Genomic DNA, 17,935 nt, shown 5'->3' with positions numbered 1-17,935 from the left:
AATACTTCAACACACTGGATCGCAGATTTAGACCCCCTGCACTCTTACTCCTTAAAAACCAAGGAAATGAAGATATGTAGCAATCACATTGTAACAGGGGTGACAGTGACTTAATGCTTATACTAGTGGACTTCTGGTACCTTTAGGGTACGGTGTTCCCTGAAGGGCTCTCAAACCCCGCATTTCAGATGCCTAGCTGTATCGCTGATGTGTTGCACCTCAGAATCACTTTTAAACCTTACCTCTGGTATCTTTAATCCCTATTGCTCAACGCATGGTGAAAGTATTGCATAAATGTGTCTGAAAATGAGCAATGGGCACCTGAGAGACTCATTTGCCTGTTTCACAAATGATCATATTTGACTAGAGATTCTGTTTGGGATTCAGTTGTGCATTCTGACAGCAATCCCTTTCAAAAAACGATACATTCTGGATGAGGTCAAAGGTGCAGGAACACTGTATTTAGGATGTGTTTGCTCTTATTCTGTGTCTCTAGCTTCAACACAGTGATATATATATATATGCTCACTGATTTTTTGGTACATGCCCAGGGCAATAATCATTATGAGGATTTATTTCCAAATGTGCTAGGGTTAGTGTTGTGAAATACTTCAACACACTGGATCGCAGGTTTAAACCCCCTGCACTCTTACTCCTTAAAAACCAACAAATGCAGATATGTAGCAATCATATTGTCGCAGACACTCATTTGCCTGTTTCACAAATGATCATATTTTACTAGAGATTATGTTTGGGATACGGGTGTGCATTCTGACAGCAATCTCTTTCAAAAAATGATTTTACCTTATCGCGGCATTGCCATTCTTGCCTCTTTGGACAATATCTCCATCTTGTGGTCGTTGTTGGTAATGTCTAGACAATATCTCCATCCTGTGGTCGTTGTTGGTAATGTCTTCTTATGCCCTTTTTTTATTTCAATTCTCTATTAGTTGATTCTAGAATCTCTACAATGGAGTTGAAAACATCAGTTTTATAGCAGACAATATGACATTATTTATAGTCCAATTAGAAACTTATTACCCTGTTTTTAACATAATAACACATTAAAATTGATTAAAACTAAGTTTGGAACACCAGGGAACATAACAAATGATTTTAGGAAAACCATGAGGTTCTCTGTGTCCGATGCCTGCAAGGGGAGAAAGCTAGAATCCTTTGATTTTTTCAAAATTTGAAAATAAACATCATTTAACAACAGCTTTCATTCCTAGGAGTGAAAAACAACCATTTTTGAAGACATATTAGTTTCTAAAACACTACAATAAAGTTAAAAACATCCGTTTTATGTTACATTATTTTGTGTGAAATTTGTCATTTTTTGCACTATTTTTAATAAAATCTCTAATTAAAAGTGATTAAAATTAAGTTTGGAACAACAAGGAACACAAAAAAAAAAAGATTTTAAGGAAAAAAATGATGTCTTCTGTGCCAGGTGCCTGCAAGGGGAGAAAGCTAGAATCCTACCCAGGCTCCTGGAGCTCTGTCCTGGCTAAAGGAGGGTGAATCCATCCCCTTCAAAGCTCCATGAAAAAATGATATTTTTAAATTTGAAAAAAAACATTATAGAACAACATCTCTTGGTCCACAGAGTGCAAAAATCCAACTTTGAAGAAAATCCATTGACTGATCCCCGAATTCTGAAGTTTCTTCGCATGATATAGGGCTTGCAACCACTTTCTGGAAAATGATAAAAATGCCAAAAATGAAAAAAAAGTTATCAATTCTAGAGCCTAAGAGGAAAACAAGACAAATGTATATCTCCAAAAAATGTTATGTGCTTCAGAAGAGCCCAGGAAAGTTTTTTGCATACATGAAACCACGCCCGTTTGCACGTAAGCAGACATGGTTGCACACACGACTGCAAGAAAGCACGCGTGCATGCGAAGTCATCCTGTTGAGCATTTGAGAAGCCGCACCACGCCGCACTTGAAATAGCTCTTACATTAGTGGTAGACGCAGGAATCGCCTTTTTATTTACGCTCTTACCAACGCGATGGAAAGCAAAACAAAGCAAAGCAGAGCAAAACAAAACGAACAAACGAAAACCCTCACGTCCAGCACTTGCATATAACGCCGTTACGTGCACCCCCAACATTCTTCTTTGCGCATCTGTGAAAGGTAAACTCTTGAGCAAACTCTGAACCAGCTCTAAGGAAACTAATCCGATTAGACGTTACTTTGACTCATCTTTTTACGCTCAGTGCTGGATTACTCAAACTCCAGCTAGGGTTAGGGTTAGCATTCCCACGCTACTTAGACACTTTGTTTACGCTCAGTGCTGGATTTTGGGAACTTCAGGACGAGTGGGAATTTTCTCCTATCTGTCCATTCTGTTTTGTTTTGGAGAGTCTTGGCTGCCTATGTTGTACAGTGCAGCGTGAAGGAAACATTTTCCAAAACTGTGTCGGCTCAAAAGTTGTAAGAAAACCTCTCCAGCTGCTTTAACTCTCTTCATTTTTGTCATTTAATGTGACACTCGATGTATAACTGGAGCCTCACATATGCAAATGGTGAGGCTCCAGTTCGATACCCAGTTCAACACCACTTTACAGTAAATGACAAAAGCATGGCAGACTGTGCCGGACCGGCAGATAACTCTTGTCTGTCGGCACTATGTGGCAGCGTTGCACGACAACTCATCTCACCACGGAAAGGAACCTAACAGCTTTGGTAAAAGAGGAGGAAAGGACCTGGCCCGTACGAGGCTCAAACCCACGACCGTGGCGTTATTAGCACCACGATCTAACCAACTGAGCTAACCGGCCTCACAACAGTGGCCCTCTCTGTGCTGCAAAAAATCGAACTCAGGGAATTTCTTTTGTCCTCCTTTGAATAGAAAGCCGTGTAATTCAGTGTACGGGCTTTCTCGTGCAGTTTCATGGTTCTTGTAACCCAAATCCTACACTGGCCTGAAGTGCCCCCCCATTTCACAGCATTTTTCAGCTGATTTAAAATGTACCTAAAGGAGAAGCATTATTGAAGACCATCAATTACCAAGAGCTTTTGTCAAAGGTTTTGGTGGTCATTTTTAATGACCACAGTGCGCTGTGACCTCGGTTTTACATCTCATCCAAAAGACAGCACCCTTTTACAACACAGCTTCTCCGTCACTATATTGGGACATTGGGACCCGCACAGACCTCAGGGTGAGCACCCCCCCACTGGCACCATTAACACCGCTTCCAGCTGGAAGCTTTGTTTTTCCCTGTAGCTCACCCTCATCCAGGTACTGACCTGGCTAACACCTGCTTAGCTTCAGTGGGTTTTCAGTTGCAAGTTGCAAGGGGATGCAAGTGATGGAGCCGCTCGCTGCAATAGCCACTGCATTGGCCGGGAATCGAACCCCAGCCTCCCGCATAGCGGGCGAGAATTCTACCACTGAACCACCAATGCCAGTACCTTCAAAAAAGACGCTTTTTTGGTGCTCTGTTCAAAAAGCATCGACATCTGCTTCCAGCTGCAAAATGCCATCCCCGGAAGCTGAAGAATTTATTTATTTAGACACCGCTCAGAATCCCCTGTAAGATTATCCCTCAATTCCGTTGTGCAGTGCTTTACCTCGTTCAAAAGGCATCTCTTTCCTAGTCACATTCCAAGGCTCATCGAACCCGTGCTGTTTCCTCCAGCGGTATAGTATTGCAGTAAGACAGCACGATGCCTGCAAGACTATGTCACGCTAAACGCCACAGATAGTGTTTGTCCGTTCGTGTCAGTCCTGCAGCCATGGGAAGTGGGACACAAACATGCTGCAATGCTTTCAGGACGTTAGGATTTGTTTATGCAACATCCGAGAAGAGTACTTGTGGCTTGAATGTGAACTGTACGTGCCCGCCCCCTTTCCTCTGCAGTGCATGAGTTCCTCCTGGCATGCCCTTCGTCATTGTTCTGTCATCTTGTATTTAAAGGGTTGTATTTCTGCTGCTGAAAATAAGCAACGGTTTTCTCACAACGCCCTTTGTTCCTGACGGAGCCCTTGTCTGTCATGAAATTCTTCAAAACCTCAAGCTAGAAGAAGAAGAAGACGACAAATATGAAGCATTATAGCAACGACATGCCATGAGACGATCGATAACGATTTCCATAGGATCCCCGCGGTTGCCTGGCAACCGTCAGCTTTGCGCATTGGCAGTATCATAGCCTGTGAGGTTTAGCCGAGGCGCGATTTTTGCTAGTTGAAAACTTTTCCCAATACCCCGCTTCCGCCGGTTTGCAATACAATCGGCGAAATCAATTTTTGACAGTCTCGTCAGAGACTGAGCAAGGTGTTTAAAGACAGATTTTGTCATAGTGACATAATGGTAGAAAGAAACGAGCTTCCCAGTGGGCAAAAGCCGTATAATATACGTCTATTAAACGCATACCTTAGACATCTAAATGTGGTCTGCAATTCATCTAGAATGAAATTCTAATATACGTCTACTGTTATACGTCAATTATACGTCTATGATTAGATGTTCATTATACGTAAATGGTTGGAGTTCTATTATACGGATAAATTCAGAGGACTATTATACATATATGGTAGGTGTTACAGATAACTTTAGAGGACTATTATACATATATGGGTAGAGGTCTATTATACATCAAAGATAGGTTTTACAGGTGTAGAAACTAGTAAATCAAGCCAATGATTAGGTTTAGAAATTTATTCTGAAAATACACATTCACACCTGAAACATATGTATTTCAAATTATACATTGTATACAATCAATCAACAATCAACATATGGGCAATAATCATAAAAAACACAACTAGTCTTAAACTTCAGCTTCAAATTCTGGTAACATGGCAATATACAGTATAGTAACGACAAACACAAACTAATTACATTAACACACTAACTCAAAACCACATTTTGATTCAAATATACATTTTAAAATGTACAACTTCTATATTTCCAAGAAAAAAAAATATTACAATGGAAGTTAAGACGATTTTTGTCCACTATTTGCAAACCCTGTCTAATTGTCCTAACAGTTAGAACCAAAAACCTATTATTTTCAGTGTCCAGATCTCCTGGCCCCCTGCCTTGCATATGCATTCTTCAAGTAACACATGGCGTGCTCCTTTATTTCTTTTTCTGTTGATGTAGGGTGGGACTTCAGCACCGCAGCTAGGAGAAAATTATATAATATTACTTCCCAAATAAATGATGATTAATATCTTCTTTAGTATAATCTAAAAAATGAATGGTTTACTGAGCTCAAAGCTGAAATAAATGTATAAAATTTGGCTTGCATCATAGCAGTTGAGCAATAAAGTCTGTCCTAATTAAAGAGTACCCAAAGTTTGAAAGTACAACATAGAATAAGAAAAGAGAAACGGCAAAACGATTTTGTGTCATCTTCCCCATTCACACTATTTTTATGTGCCATTTTTTGCTTATTCACGTACTATTTTAATCAAAATAATATTAAGAAAGATCTGTATGTATTCAGATAGTATTATTATTGTTCATACTTGCTCGTCAAAAGAGGATTGCTGAGATATTTGCGGATATACTTCTACGTTTGAAAAACGTGACCAACGAATACTAGCAATGCATTGTGGTATATAACCGGAAAATATGCTGGGTTGAATATTTTCTCAATGTATGCGTTTATTAATGTTGTCGATATTATGGTTGAAATTTAACATTGATAATACATTGCGGCTATGTGCCCCCTGCTATGAGGTATGCTATGTGCCCCCTGCTATCCTCTAAATCTGCAAATGAAGATGAGTCGATAAACCACTCGTTTTTCGTATAACTAGACATATATTCATTTGTTACCGATTTCATTCATTGAGCACGGATACAATAGAGGTACAGCCATTCACTGTTTGACATGTCTGCACTGGTACAGAACCGAGCAATCAGAAAACGGGTGAAACTGTCTTTAGACTCAGCATACAGTACCGAGGCCCCCCATGACCAAATAAAGGCTAACCTCGATAATCAGCCTAAAGAACGCAGACTACAGCAAAACGACTGACTTTGAAAAGGGAATGAACGTCCAGAAAGAGTAGTGGAACTAGCTTGAGATGCTTCTCCGGACCCCTAACTAAAAGCCAGCGAGAACCAGCAGCGGCGTCCACTCCTGTCGAACCGGGATCCTTCCGCAGCCACGCAGCTCGTGGTGTCCTAACCCTCCCGTATCTGATTTTGGACCAAGCACATCAGGGGAGAGCGCGAACGCAGTCCCCCACTACCAGAAATTATGCAGTCGAGATTCCCACATTTGGGGAATTCGCAGGGGTCAGCACAGCCGGAGTGCAATGGCCAAGCCTCGCCCTGGGTGAACCGATTTCGATTTTTAAGAACTTTATTTTCTTTTCACAAAAAAATACAGGAAATCACAAATCAGAAAGCTTTACATTAATATACATACTTAAAACAGTATATATGATCACATCTCATTACATTTTGACACGGTAACAGTTACATAGCAACAATTTTCTTTTTTTCTGGTGCAAATCACATTCTTTATTTAAACATGATAATGTTTTTCACAGTTTCTTGAGATATTGACCTATGCTCTCTATTTCCCACAGATTTTCTGCTTCCTCCCTCCCTTCTCTCCACAGATCTCTGAGGTAATAGTTCTCTCGGGTGATGAACAGGGCCAGGCTACCTGCTGCCTTGACTGGGACCTCGATGCCTTTGAACAGCCCCATGTTCCTCACTCTCCACAGGGCGTCTTTCCCACTGTTCACCACAGCCCAGATCCTGTCAAACACGTCAGGAGGAAGCTTGACAGGAGAGATGCCGTATATGATGAAAGCAGCGGTCAGGGTAAATTGGGGCGAGAGAGCCAGCAACCAATCTTCAAACTGTGCCCAGAAGGCCTTAGCAAAAAAGCAGGACCACAGGAGATGGGTCACAGTCTCCTCCTCGCCGCAGCCCACCCTAACGCAGCGAGGGCTGGGGGTGAGGCCCCTACGGTACAAGAAAGTTCGTACCGGTAAGCACTGGTGGACGACACTCCAGGCTAAATCTCTGTGAATGTTGCACAGAAATTTAGAGGATGTGTGTTTCCACACCTTCCTTGTTTGGGCTGATGTTAAAATGCCCACAGGGGTCTGCCTATTGTTCTGGGGTGCTACGAAATCTTCCAGTTTTTGGACGCTGACATCTCGGAGGGGAATATGGCCAATTGGGTGAGATCTTAGAAAACTTTTAACTGTCCCATAAATTGCAGGGCATGTGTCAGAGAGTGGGACGTCCAGCTTGGGTCTGACACCCCACACTCTGAACACCTCCCTACCTACCCAGAGTCTGGAAAAATAAGTCCAGGTACGCGCTGCAGGTGCTGTTGCAAAGCCTCTCAGCACAGAGGCCAGGAAAATGCACAGCAGCTTCGTAGCAATATCTGGGACAGACTTCCCCCCTGAGGGTAGCGGCCTGTACATTATTTCCCTTCTGAGTCTTTCCTGCTTCCCACCCCATAGAAATTGAAACATCAATCTCCTCAGCACCGCCGCAACACGGTGTGGGATTGGGAAGGTAGAAGCCAGAAAATTCAAGACAGGCAAGAGCTCGGCTTTGATGACCAGCACCTTCCCTGTCATGGTGAGGTCTCGGTCCTTCCATTGCATCAGTTTTTTGTTTAAGATTGGCAATTTGTTCTGCCAATTTACTGTTCCCATCTCTTCTCCAAAATACACCCCCAGGACCTTAATTCTCTTCTCTTGCAGCCTGAGATCATGTCCTTCTTTTGGCTCCCTCCAGTTCTGATAAAAAATCTCACTCTTAGATGTGTTAATTTTTGCGGAGGAAGCCAAAGAGAACCGATCACAGCACTGCAGAGCTCTGCTAATTGAGGCATTGTCAGAGAGGAGCAGGGTGACGTCATCCATGTATAGAGATGTCTTTACCTCTCCTCCCCCACTTCCAGGCACTGGTATCCCATTAATGGCCTGATCCTGGCGCAAGGCACAGGCTAAGGGCTCCATAGCCAAAACGAATAACAAGGGGGATAATGGGCAGCCCTGCCTCACCCCTGAACAGACTTCAAAGGTGCGTGATCTATTGCCATTAACCATGACTCTGCTGTTGCTACCTGTGTACAGCAGGTTAATCCACTTTCTCATGATGGGGCCAAACTTCATGTGCTCAAGTACCGATGTTAAGTACTGCCGGTTTAGGCGGTCAAAGGCCTTTTCTAGGTCTACACCTAAAATGCACAGAGGGAGGGAGCGATCCTCAGAGTACAGACAGACATCCCTCAACAAGGCCAGGTTGTCGCTCATCAGGCGTCCTGCTATCCCACAAGTCTGTTCTTTCCCTACCAGTGAGGCCACTACATTTTGTAGGCGCAGGAAAAGGGCTTTGGACAGGATCTTAGTGTCCACGCCTAACAGGCTGAGGGGTCTCCAGTTCTTTATGTCATTTTTTGCTCCTTTCTTAAACAAGAGAGAGATAGTGCCTTCTCTTAAGGAGTCAGGCAGCAATTCTGTCTTGTAGCTTTCCTCGAATAGGAGCAGTAGCGGATCCTGAAGCAGATCCCAAAAGGTGCAATAAAATTCTTTAGGGAGCCCGTCAGCACCCGGAGTTTTCCCCTTCTGTAAGCTCTCCATAGCCTGTCTCAGCTCTTCTACTGTCAAATCCCTCTCAAGTACTTCCCTATCTTCTTCACTCAAAATGTTTTCTAGCTTTGAGGTAAAAAAATGAATATCTTCATCCTTTACCTCTGTAGAGCTGTACAGTCTTGAGTAGAAGGCCTCGGTGCAGGAGAGGATAGCACTCGGCTCTGTTCTCTCTCGTCCCTCCTCATCAACTACACTTTCCATGACAGTCTTGGAGCCTACCACTTTCCTGAAAAAGAAGCGAGTACACTTCTCATTTTCTTCCAAGAACTGCACTCTGCTTCTTAACAGCACTCCTCGACTACTTTCTTCGGCTATGCTCCGGATGTCCTTTTTTAAAAGGGCGATATCCTCGAGCACATCGAAGCCACTGTGCAGCATCGTGTAGAGACGCTGCAGCTGCCTCTGTTTCCTGGCTAGCACTCCTCTCCGTCTGGCAGCAGCCTTCCTTCCCTCAGCCATGAAAAAGGCCTTTGTCCTCACCTTCACCTCCTCCCACCACTCTCCTACTGACCCGTACAGACACTGCAAGGACAGCCACTGTGATAGTTTCTCCTTGTAGCGGGATACTACCCCCTCGTTCTCTAGCAGCTTTGTGTTGAGTTTCCAGAGGCCTGGGCCAAAGACAGTCCCGCCCTGGAGTTCCACTCTACACCCTAAAGCCTGATGATCTGAGAAGAAGACAGGCTGAAGAGTGACCCCAACAACTTTCACTCTCTCTGAGACAAAGCAATAGTCAATTCTGGAGCTGCTATTCCTCCCTGACCATGTATATCCTGCTGTTGTGGGATATATACATCTATATGTGTCTGAGAGTTTAAAGTCTTGAACTAAGTTTTGCAGGGCCAGTGAGCTGGAATCCAATTTTATCGGCGAGCTAGACTGCCTGTCTGTGTGCTCTAAGATACAATTAAAATCCCCTCCCACTATCACGTCTGTGCTGCATAACAATAGGGGGGAGAGTGCCTTGAGTAGCTCCACCCTTCCTCCTACGTCAGTAGGGCAATACACATTGATTAGCCGCAGGTTAACGGTCCCCCATTCCACATCCACACACAGCAACCTGCCATCTATGACCCTCTGAATACTTTTCAATTTGAATGCCCATCCTTTGAAAAGAATGGCCACGCCAGAGGCTCTGTTGTTATTGTCCCCTGACCAAACAGAAGGCCCTTTATCCCACCTATCTTCAAAACTTTTATACCTCTCTTGATAGGCTAAAGCACACTCCTGCAACATCAACACATCTCCCTCTCTCTGCTGGAGGTAATCAAAGACAGACTGGCATTTAACTCTGTCATTGATACCTCTTGTGTTAAGAGAAATTATGTTAAGAGCCATATTACATAAGAAAGTGGAACCAGTCTTTACAAAACACATTTCTCTTCGGTCTCACCTGTTACCTTTTTCTTTTTCTTTTTCTTCTTACCAATTTCCTGCCAGTCATCCTCTGAATGAGCCTTCATCAGGGTGGCAGCAGTAAAAGCGTTCACAGAGTCCATTTCAAGGAAGGGGGTAGAGGGAGGGGTGGAGAGGTTCCAGCTGTCCCCATCGCCATGCTCTCCTTCCTCCTCGCTCGGGGAGAAAACAGAGTCATTTTTTCTTTTCCTCAAGTCCAGCTCCTGGGAGCACTGAGGGGAAAGGGGTGCAGCCGATGCACCAGTCTCCTCTTCCCCCTCACCCACCAGCTGCTGCAGATCCTCCGTGATGGACTGGATGGAGGAGAGGAGGGCATCTGTAGCACTTGCAGAGTCTGAGAAAAGCAGCTCCGCTGAATCCTGGGTATCCTCGCTGGACCCGCTCCACCGGGGGGCCCCACACTGGCCCTCGTTCTGAGGAGCAGGAGTGGGGGAGGGGTCCTCGCTGTTCTCGGGGGTTTTCAAACCCTCGTGCTTGTCTGGTGCAGTCTGCGGTTGTGGGGGCGTAGTGGATTTCTCTTCCACCAGCCCCGGAGCCACAGCAGGACTGATCCTGGCTGGAGGCTGAGAGTCTTTGTCCAACAAGGGTTCTTTGTTTGACTTGTTGTTTGCTTTGGATTTTCGGGCCGGTTTGGCTGAAACAAGCACTGCCTCATCCTTTCTCATTTTGAGTTTATTGGCGTAGGCGTGAGGGCAGTTCTTAAAAACGTGTCCTTCCGAGCCACATAAATTGCACTTTGGCAGCATTGAACAGTCAGAGGCTAAATGTCCCTGTTTGCCACAGGTCTTGCAGCATTTCACAGTGCAGGACGATGCCAGGTGTCCCACAGCACCACAGCGCCGACACACCTTTGGTTGTCCCACATAAAACACATAGCCATTGCAGGCGCCCAGCCGGATTGTAGAGGGCAGGTGCCTTAAGCCTCCATTTACGCTGTCCGGTAGCAAGCGAACCTCGAATTTCCTTGCTCCTGTTTTTATACCATCAACATCTCTAACCTCAGTTCCATGGTGGACGGTGCAGTACTGGTTAAGCCAGGTGTGAATGTCCTCCGTCTTTGCCAGTTCCGAGAACATAACAACGTGCACCGTTTTCCTCTCTCTCTGTGTCAGAGGCTGCAAGTTGATCTTCTCAAGTGCAGGAACTTTGCCTCTTTTTGCCTCAAACACATCCACGCATTGTTCAAACAGAGGATAGGTAGCAAATACAACCTCAAATGCTTTCTGACCTGGGAGAGCGAAGATGAAATCCAAGTGCCGAGGTTCAAAGCCAAGTTCCTTCTGTAACACTTTTCTGCTGAACTGCATACGATCCATGAAGAGGTCATCCAAGAGCTCAAAACGTACAGCATTCTTACGGGATCCAAAGGTTGCCATTTCAAAAACCGCAAATCGAACACTTCTTCCAACAAAAGAAAAACAATCCAACTACTCCACCTACAGGCTGATCAAGGTATCTCCCCTGCCAGGTAAGTATGAGTTAAACAGGCCCCTGCAAGCGGCCCGCACCCACAGCACAAATCGCGCAGTCTAGGCCACCTCCTCGCCCCGCACGCCACCGCCTCCTGCTGGGCCCACTCTTTCACACACTCACACGCCACACTAACACTCAAAAGTGTGGGCAAAACGAGAAAACGAGCGCGCCGTTTCCTACACATCTGCAGTCGCCGTTGCGCATTCGCAGCATGTCCCGGGATGCAATTCGGCCTCATTTGCATAACTCCAGACCGGCAGATCGCCACGCAAGCTCGCGACGTGCGCCTGCCACACACCGAACAAACCTTTTCAGCAATTTCCAAAAAACGGGCCTGCTCGCCTGCCCACAAGGCTCCGTCTCTTACCTGCTCTCCAGAGCCTGCTGCCTTCTGTGCTTTTCTCTCGGCACCGCTGCAGTGCACACAACTCCTGCAGCGGGAGGGGGGGAGAAAGTTCCCGCGCTCCGCCGCAGGGAAGGCTCGCTCCGTGCGCACACGTCCTTTCGATGCCAGTCCAACAAGTGCTCCGCATTAGCTGCGTCGGGGCTCCGGCGTGTCGCACCTCACCTCACCTCGCACTGCCCCCTCCTTGAATGTCTGCCGCTGGGCATGCCCCGCTCTCCTCCGCCTTATCTTATCGCGTGTGAGCACCGACAATGGCCACAATGCCGGGGAATGGCACCTGTAAAGTGTTAATTGGGGCACAGGAACAGCCCGTCTCGTCTCGGGGGGGCCGCCTTCAGAGACAATACAGCAAACACAGCGGGGCGGGGGAAGAAGACGACACCACACATGCGGGTACATTCAGCTCCGGCGGGATCGAGACATTTGTCGGTCTTTTCAAGTGCCGAGAGCCGAGCAATCCTTCACTTGTATCGTTTCTCCCCGGTGACTAGATCTGGCCCTGCGACTCTCGACTGGGCTCACCCCCGGGGCAGCCCAGCAGGTGTGAGCCTGGCCGGCACCCGGATGGGAGATTCCACCCCGGAAAAGCTCCGGTTGCTGCTGCTCCTGCAAGAGGTGTGACTGGGACCAGTAGGGAGCGCTCACCCTGCGGGCTGTGTGGCTCTCTTACGCCCCAGCCTCCTGATGGCAACACTCTGCTGCACAAACAGGCGCCGTCCTTCGGGATAATTGAAAAGTTCGGGTCATAGCCGATGCAGTGCGTGCTAATTAGAACAGCAACGCTGAGCTCTCAGCACCGTACTGAGCCCAGGTGTTTTTCTAAAGCTGTCAGGTGCAGTTCATTTACAGTACGCCCCGTGTCTTAACGGTAGGACGGAGTCAAATACTGCCTCGACACGCAACAGCATTATAATAAACCGCAGGACTTGAGGGCTGTTCTCTTTCAATGTTCCAAGGCATTCGTAAGAGCGTAGGTCAAGGGCCATTCGTGCATCTCCTGTAACTCGAGTAAAAATGCTATTCAAAGTGCAGTGACTGAAATCGTCGTCCACATGTCTCCGTTGTTGATTTTTTTCTGTCTAAGAAAGTTCTATTTTCATGTCCGAACGGGGAGACTTTATCATTCCAACTTGAAGCCACCCTTAAGTACTCTGAGGTGTGTGTCTGCTTACACGTATGGCGTAAAAGGTTTCTTAAACGGAGAGCGAACTTGAAAAAAGTTGCCGCCGCCTCGCACTCCCTGTTCGATTGTAGCAAGAAGCCAACAGCTGGCGTATTTACTGTAATCGTGGCCGAGTGGTTAAGGCAACAAACTTGAAATCTGTTTGGGTCTCCCTGCGCAGGTTCAAATCCTGCCGACTACGGTGTCCTTTGCATTTGCTCTCGTGCGTGCATGAAAAAGGACCAGCGCTGTTTTGTTTTCGCTGGGACCTTTAACACTCTAAATCGCCTAGACCCACTGCCTTGGAAATCGATTGTTCAGCACCCACGAGTGACGCTTTGCAGCTGGACGCAGATAACGATGCTTTTCTGCAACGAGCTTTCCAGCTGAATTTTCTCGGCAGCTCCATACTGAACCTGTTCTCCATTGCAACATAGCGGAGGCTCGTCACGTCTATAGCAAGGCTGTGTAGGACCGCATACGCCACAGTGACTTGTACACAGACCACATGAAAGGCAAGCAAAATACACTTTTAAAATTCCAAAGACTCACAAGGTCAGAGGAACAGCGATGACCTGAACAGATCTGTTACAGAAGTCTAGGTTGACCTTTTTAGAGCTGTAATTGCATTTTTGTTTAATAGAAGATCAAATCTACTCGCATGTACCAGCACCTTACAGTTTATTGATGTTAATTCTATTTAAGTAATAAGATTGCTAACGATGTTGGACTTTAGCCAGTGTTTTTTAGAACAAATTGCTTACTCTTCTGTAAGGAATACGCAGTACGTGCCTTTGTCAGTCATTGCTCACCATACCTGTAACTTTCTTATCTAACTCACTTCCTCAAATGGTGAAGGTCCACAAACATAAATGAAAAAAAACCCTTGTTGTAGATGAGGTGCACAAAAAAGCAGCCCCTGATAGTGTATAACACATTTATACTATTGCAGAGACACATGTAACATATATATATATACTGTATATATATATGAAACAGAAATACAAACAGAAACAGGAATCGCTTACTCACCTGGAGAATCTCTGTAGGAATATCTAGCATTTATCAATGGAAATAAAAGCTGCTTTAATACAGTGCATGTTCAAACTCAAAACCTCAGCTGCTGTTCTTGTTTGTTTTGGGACAAATTGCAACTGAGCATCGCATGAGCCGGTACGTACCCTTATCTGTTAGGGAATTTCAAGGGAGGAGTTAGATCAGAATGGGTAGGCTGCAAAACAACAAGTAAAGATTTATTCCAAGATGAAACGTTGTGGCGGTTTTCTTATCTTTTCAGCATGGACTAAACTTTTACGTGTTCCTTATATGCTATATATGTATATATTAGAACCAATGTCGTTCTTAAAAACTAACATGAAATTGTCAGGGACATTCAGCTATATACAAAGACGAGACAGACAAAGTAATAATTCTATATTAACGTGGCCTACATATTGACGCAATGATCGAACTAACTGACATGTTCTGATTCAGATCCCCTGCAGTTCATGCCAATTAGAACAATAGCAATGCTGAGTCCTCCCCACCCTACTGAGCACAAATTCAGCTGCTCTCCAGTTCTGTTCTGCATGTTTTTTCATTGCAATTGAGCTCGGAGCTGGAGATGATCTCCATACAGTTCTGTGTTAACTAGCCCGCACTTGCGTGCTAATTTACGGGTTGTGGCAAATGCTTTTCTATAGTTCATATACATGACGGCAACCTGTTACCGAGGAACCTGAGAGGTTTAAAAGCCTCACGAGCCAGGAAGGACTCGAACCTACAATCTTCTGATGCGAAGTCAGACGCGTTATCCATTACGCCACTGGCCCATAGAACATGCGCTTACACTCCACCACAGAGAGCTCTACACTGCTACCAGTAGTACACTTCCCCATCTAAATTTTCACAGCAAGAAACTTGTGTTTCCTACTATTTTTATCAGGTTTAAAATATCATCTCCTTAAAACAGAAAAAGTGTTGATGTGTCGTGCTGAAATTCCGATTGATTTTGAATTCAAAGAAAAAAGGTTTTCTTCCAAAACACCGTGAAATTCTAACATCTTGCAGACAATAGGTGTATTCCATGTTGAAAAGAGAAGAAAGAAAACCATGGAACCTTTTACAGGTGTGAGGCTTCTTCAGGTGTGAGAAGACCTCATGGCCGAAACGTTGTGTTTCCTTTCTTCTCTTTTCAGCATGCAATAAACCTATTACTTGTTCCTTTGCAGCCGAGGCATGGTGACGTAGCTACCCAGCTGAACATCTTGCAGACTCTACAGTACTTCTCTCCTGTAGAAGTAAAGCAGGGCTTGCTGGGTGAGCTTTTGCTCCGGTAAATTAGGTCACGTGTCATGTTAAATCACTTCTTCTAAACACAACATTTGCTGGTGCTAGCTTTCCCCATGAAAAGAGACATTTCCCTTACAGTACATGACATATCGTTTTTTTTTTCTATCAATAAGTATAGAAATAAAACAAAAGAAAAAATGTTGTCGCCAAAGAATGCAGCTCTGTCGCCTTGGGGAGGTGTCAAGGGCATTGAGCTCCATGAGAAGTGTCAAATAAATGCCATTTCTCATCATTTCTCTTGGCGTCAGTTCTGCTATTAAATGGGAAAAAGACAACGGGCTCAGAGATTATGTTAAGTGCACACCGAGCGCAGATGTGTCCAAGTGTCTGTAAAAGTGCGGTGCTCCCTAGTGGCTTAAAGTGCCTGCCTAGTAAGCAGGCGATCCTGGGTCTGAATACCAGCTGTGCCTCTCTCCGTGTCTTGTTGTGCCAAATGTATCATTTCAGACAAACATGTACAGCTTTGTTCAGTTTAATGCAAGAATGCATTTCCTTTCTGGAATAACTTGTTTCTGAAGAAATCCATACATTTTGTGAAAGATGAAATCAATTTCTTGGTTGTCAGTGAAAAAATATTGCTGGCTACAAGAAGCGCAAACGATTGTTTTCTTTGACCATAAACCTGCAAATGTAGGGAGCACAAGCGGCCGTCAGTCTCTGTGGAGCAATCGGTTAGTGCATTTGGCTGTTAACTGAAAGGTTGGTGGTTCAAGCCCCTCTGGTATGGGTGTCTCAGTTTTTCCAATGTAAACATCATCACCATCGCTAAAGAAGATGGCGCAGAAGGCTCCACAGCCAAAACGTTGTGCTTCTTTTTTTCTCTTTTCAGCATGGAGTAAACCTTTGCTTTATCCTTTGCAGCCTAAGCATGCTGATGCAGCTACCTTTCTCTTAACGCGCCTCAATCATTATTCACCAAAACGATCAGCAGAATAAGTCGCCTTTGTGGTGATGTCACTCCTCTGCTTCACAAATGTCCTTAGTGACGGGCCATTTCTTTCTGCCATTTTTTTTCCGGAGCGGTTATTGATTGCTCCATCATTTCCCTCTTACTTTCCATCACTAGATTGAAAAAAAAAACAGAAACAGGCTGACAGGACGACAATCAAATTGCAAAAACTCATCAAAGCACTCGATAGAGTATTGGAATCCACAAGTAGCTACGAGCAACTTTGTCTTGGCTTGCATGAATGTCGGAAAATGTCAAAAAGAAAAAGATGGTGGCTTTTTCATATTCGTTCTTTTATTTTTAGCTCGTTGGCTCTTCTGTCCATTGTCCTCCTGCCTGGCTCTTGACCTGTGACTGTTTGAACGCACACAGTAGACTTTCATGCGGGGGATTTGTCCTGAGCCTCTGTGAAAGACCCACCCACCCCCATAAATAACTGCTCTAGAAACACATGAATGCAAAACTAAACCACAGCTTAAAGAGGAGCTTGTCATGACCGCCAGGCAGTTAAGACCAACTCTTAAGCGATCTAATCAGCACCAGCAGTGGGTGATTATTAACAAACCCTGCCGCACGAGTTAACCCACCTGCACACACTCCACCGTGCGGTACACAGTGCTATTTTTACCATCTTTACCTGCTTCCCGCTGCTCGGTATTGAGTCTATGCCTTGAGAGCTCTACCTGGCGTTTTTTCCATTACCTCGTTTATTCTGGATATTGGACTCCCCTTCTGCCTTTTTGACTTTGGACCTCGCCTCTCACCTCGGACTGTTTGCCACCAGTGTTCTCCCTGGATTACGACTTACCTTACGCCTCTTGACCACGAAACAAAGCAAAGCAGAGCAAAACAAAACGGAAAAACGAAAACCCTCACATCCCGCACTTGCATATAACGCCGTTACGTGCCCAAGCGGTATTGTACGTCATCCTAGCACTGCACCCCGGGGCGTACGGTATATGGGAACGAGCACACGCCACGAATCGTCTCGAATCACTCCCTACAGCTGTAAGGTGCCTTGAAGCGTGCACCCCCAACTTTCTTCTTTGCCCATCTGTGAAAGGTAAACTCTTGAGCAAACTCTGAACCAGCTCTAAGGAAACTAACCCAATTTAGACGTTACTTTGACTCATCTTTTTACGCTCAGTGCTGGATTGCTCAAACTCCAGCTAGGGTTAGGGTTAGCATTCCCACGCTACTTAGACACTTTGTTTACGCTCAGTGCTGGATTTTGGGAACTTCAGGACGAATGGGAATTTTCTCCTATCTGTCAATTCTGTTTTGTTTTGGGGACTCTTGGCTGCCTATGTTGTACAGTGCAGCGTGAAGGAAACATTTTCCAAAACTGTGTCAGCTCAAAAGTTGTAAGAAAACCTCTCCAGCTGCTTTAACTCTCTTCATTTTTGTCATTTAATGTGACACTCGATATATAACTGGAGCCTCACATATGCAAATGGTGAGGCTCCAGTTCGACACCCAGTTCGACACCACTTTACAGTATATGACAAAAGCATGGCAGACTGTGCCGGACCGGCAGATAACTTCCGCTTATTTTTACCATATTAAACATTGGAAATCCTCCCA

At 45.1% G+C, this 17,935-nt stretch overlaps 3 non-coding genes across 3 annotated transcripts; 1 reads left to right on the top strand and 2 right to left on the bottom strand.

Annotated features, from left to right (window-relative positions):
• The first annotated feature begins 4,132 nt into the window (after positions 1 to 4,132).
• Positions 4,133 to 4,274, top strand: LOC138231448 (U4 spliceosomal RNA). The gene has a single exon (XR_011186699.1). It is a non-coding gene; the product is annotated as a U4 spliceosomal RNA (small nuclear RNA).
• A 1,908-nt stretch (positions 4,275 to 6,182) lies between these two features.
• LOC138231392 (U1 spliceosomal RNA) lies at positions 6,183 to 6,352 on the bottom strand. Its single transcript, XR_011186648.1, has one exon. It is a non-coding gene; the product is annotated as a U1 spliceosomal RNA (small nuclear RNA).
• An 8,457-nt stretch (positions 6,353 to 14,809) lies between these two features.
• On the bottom strand, positions 14,810 to 14,882 carry trnar-ucg (transfer RNA arginine (anticodon UCG)). Its single transcript has one exon. It is a non-coding gene; the product is annotated as a tRNA-Arg (tRNA).
• Positions 14,883 to 17,935: the final 3,053 nt, after the last annotated feature.

The sequence above is a fragment of the Lepisosteus oculatus genome, unplaced genomic scaffold (assembly GCF_040954835.1).
Source record: "Lepisosteus oculatus isolate fLepOcu1 unplaced genomic scaffold, fLepOcu1.hap2 HAP2_SCAFFOLD_60, whole genome shotgun sequence".
Classification (NCBI taxonomy): Eukaryota; Metazoa; Chordata; class Actinopteri; order Semionotiformes; family Lepisosteidae; genus Lepisosteus; species Lepisosteus oculatus.
Note: the sequence above shows the minus strand (reverse complement) of the source record. Positions and strands in the feature narration are given on the sequence as shown.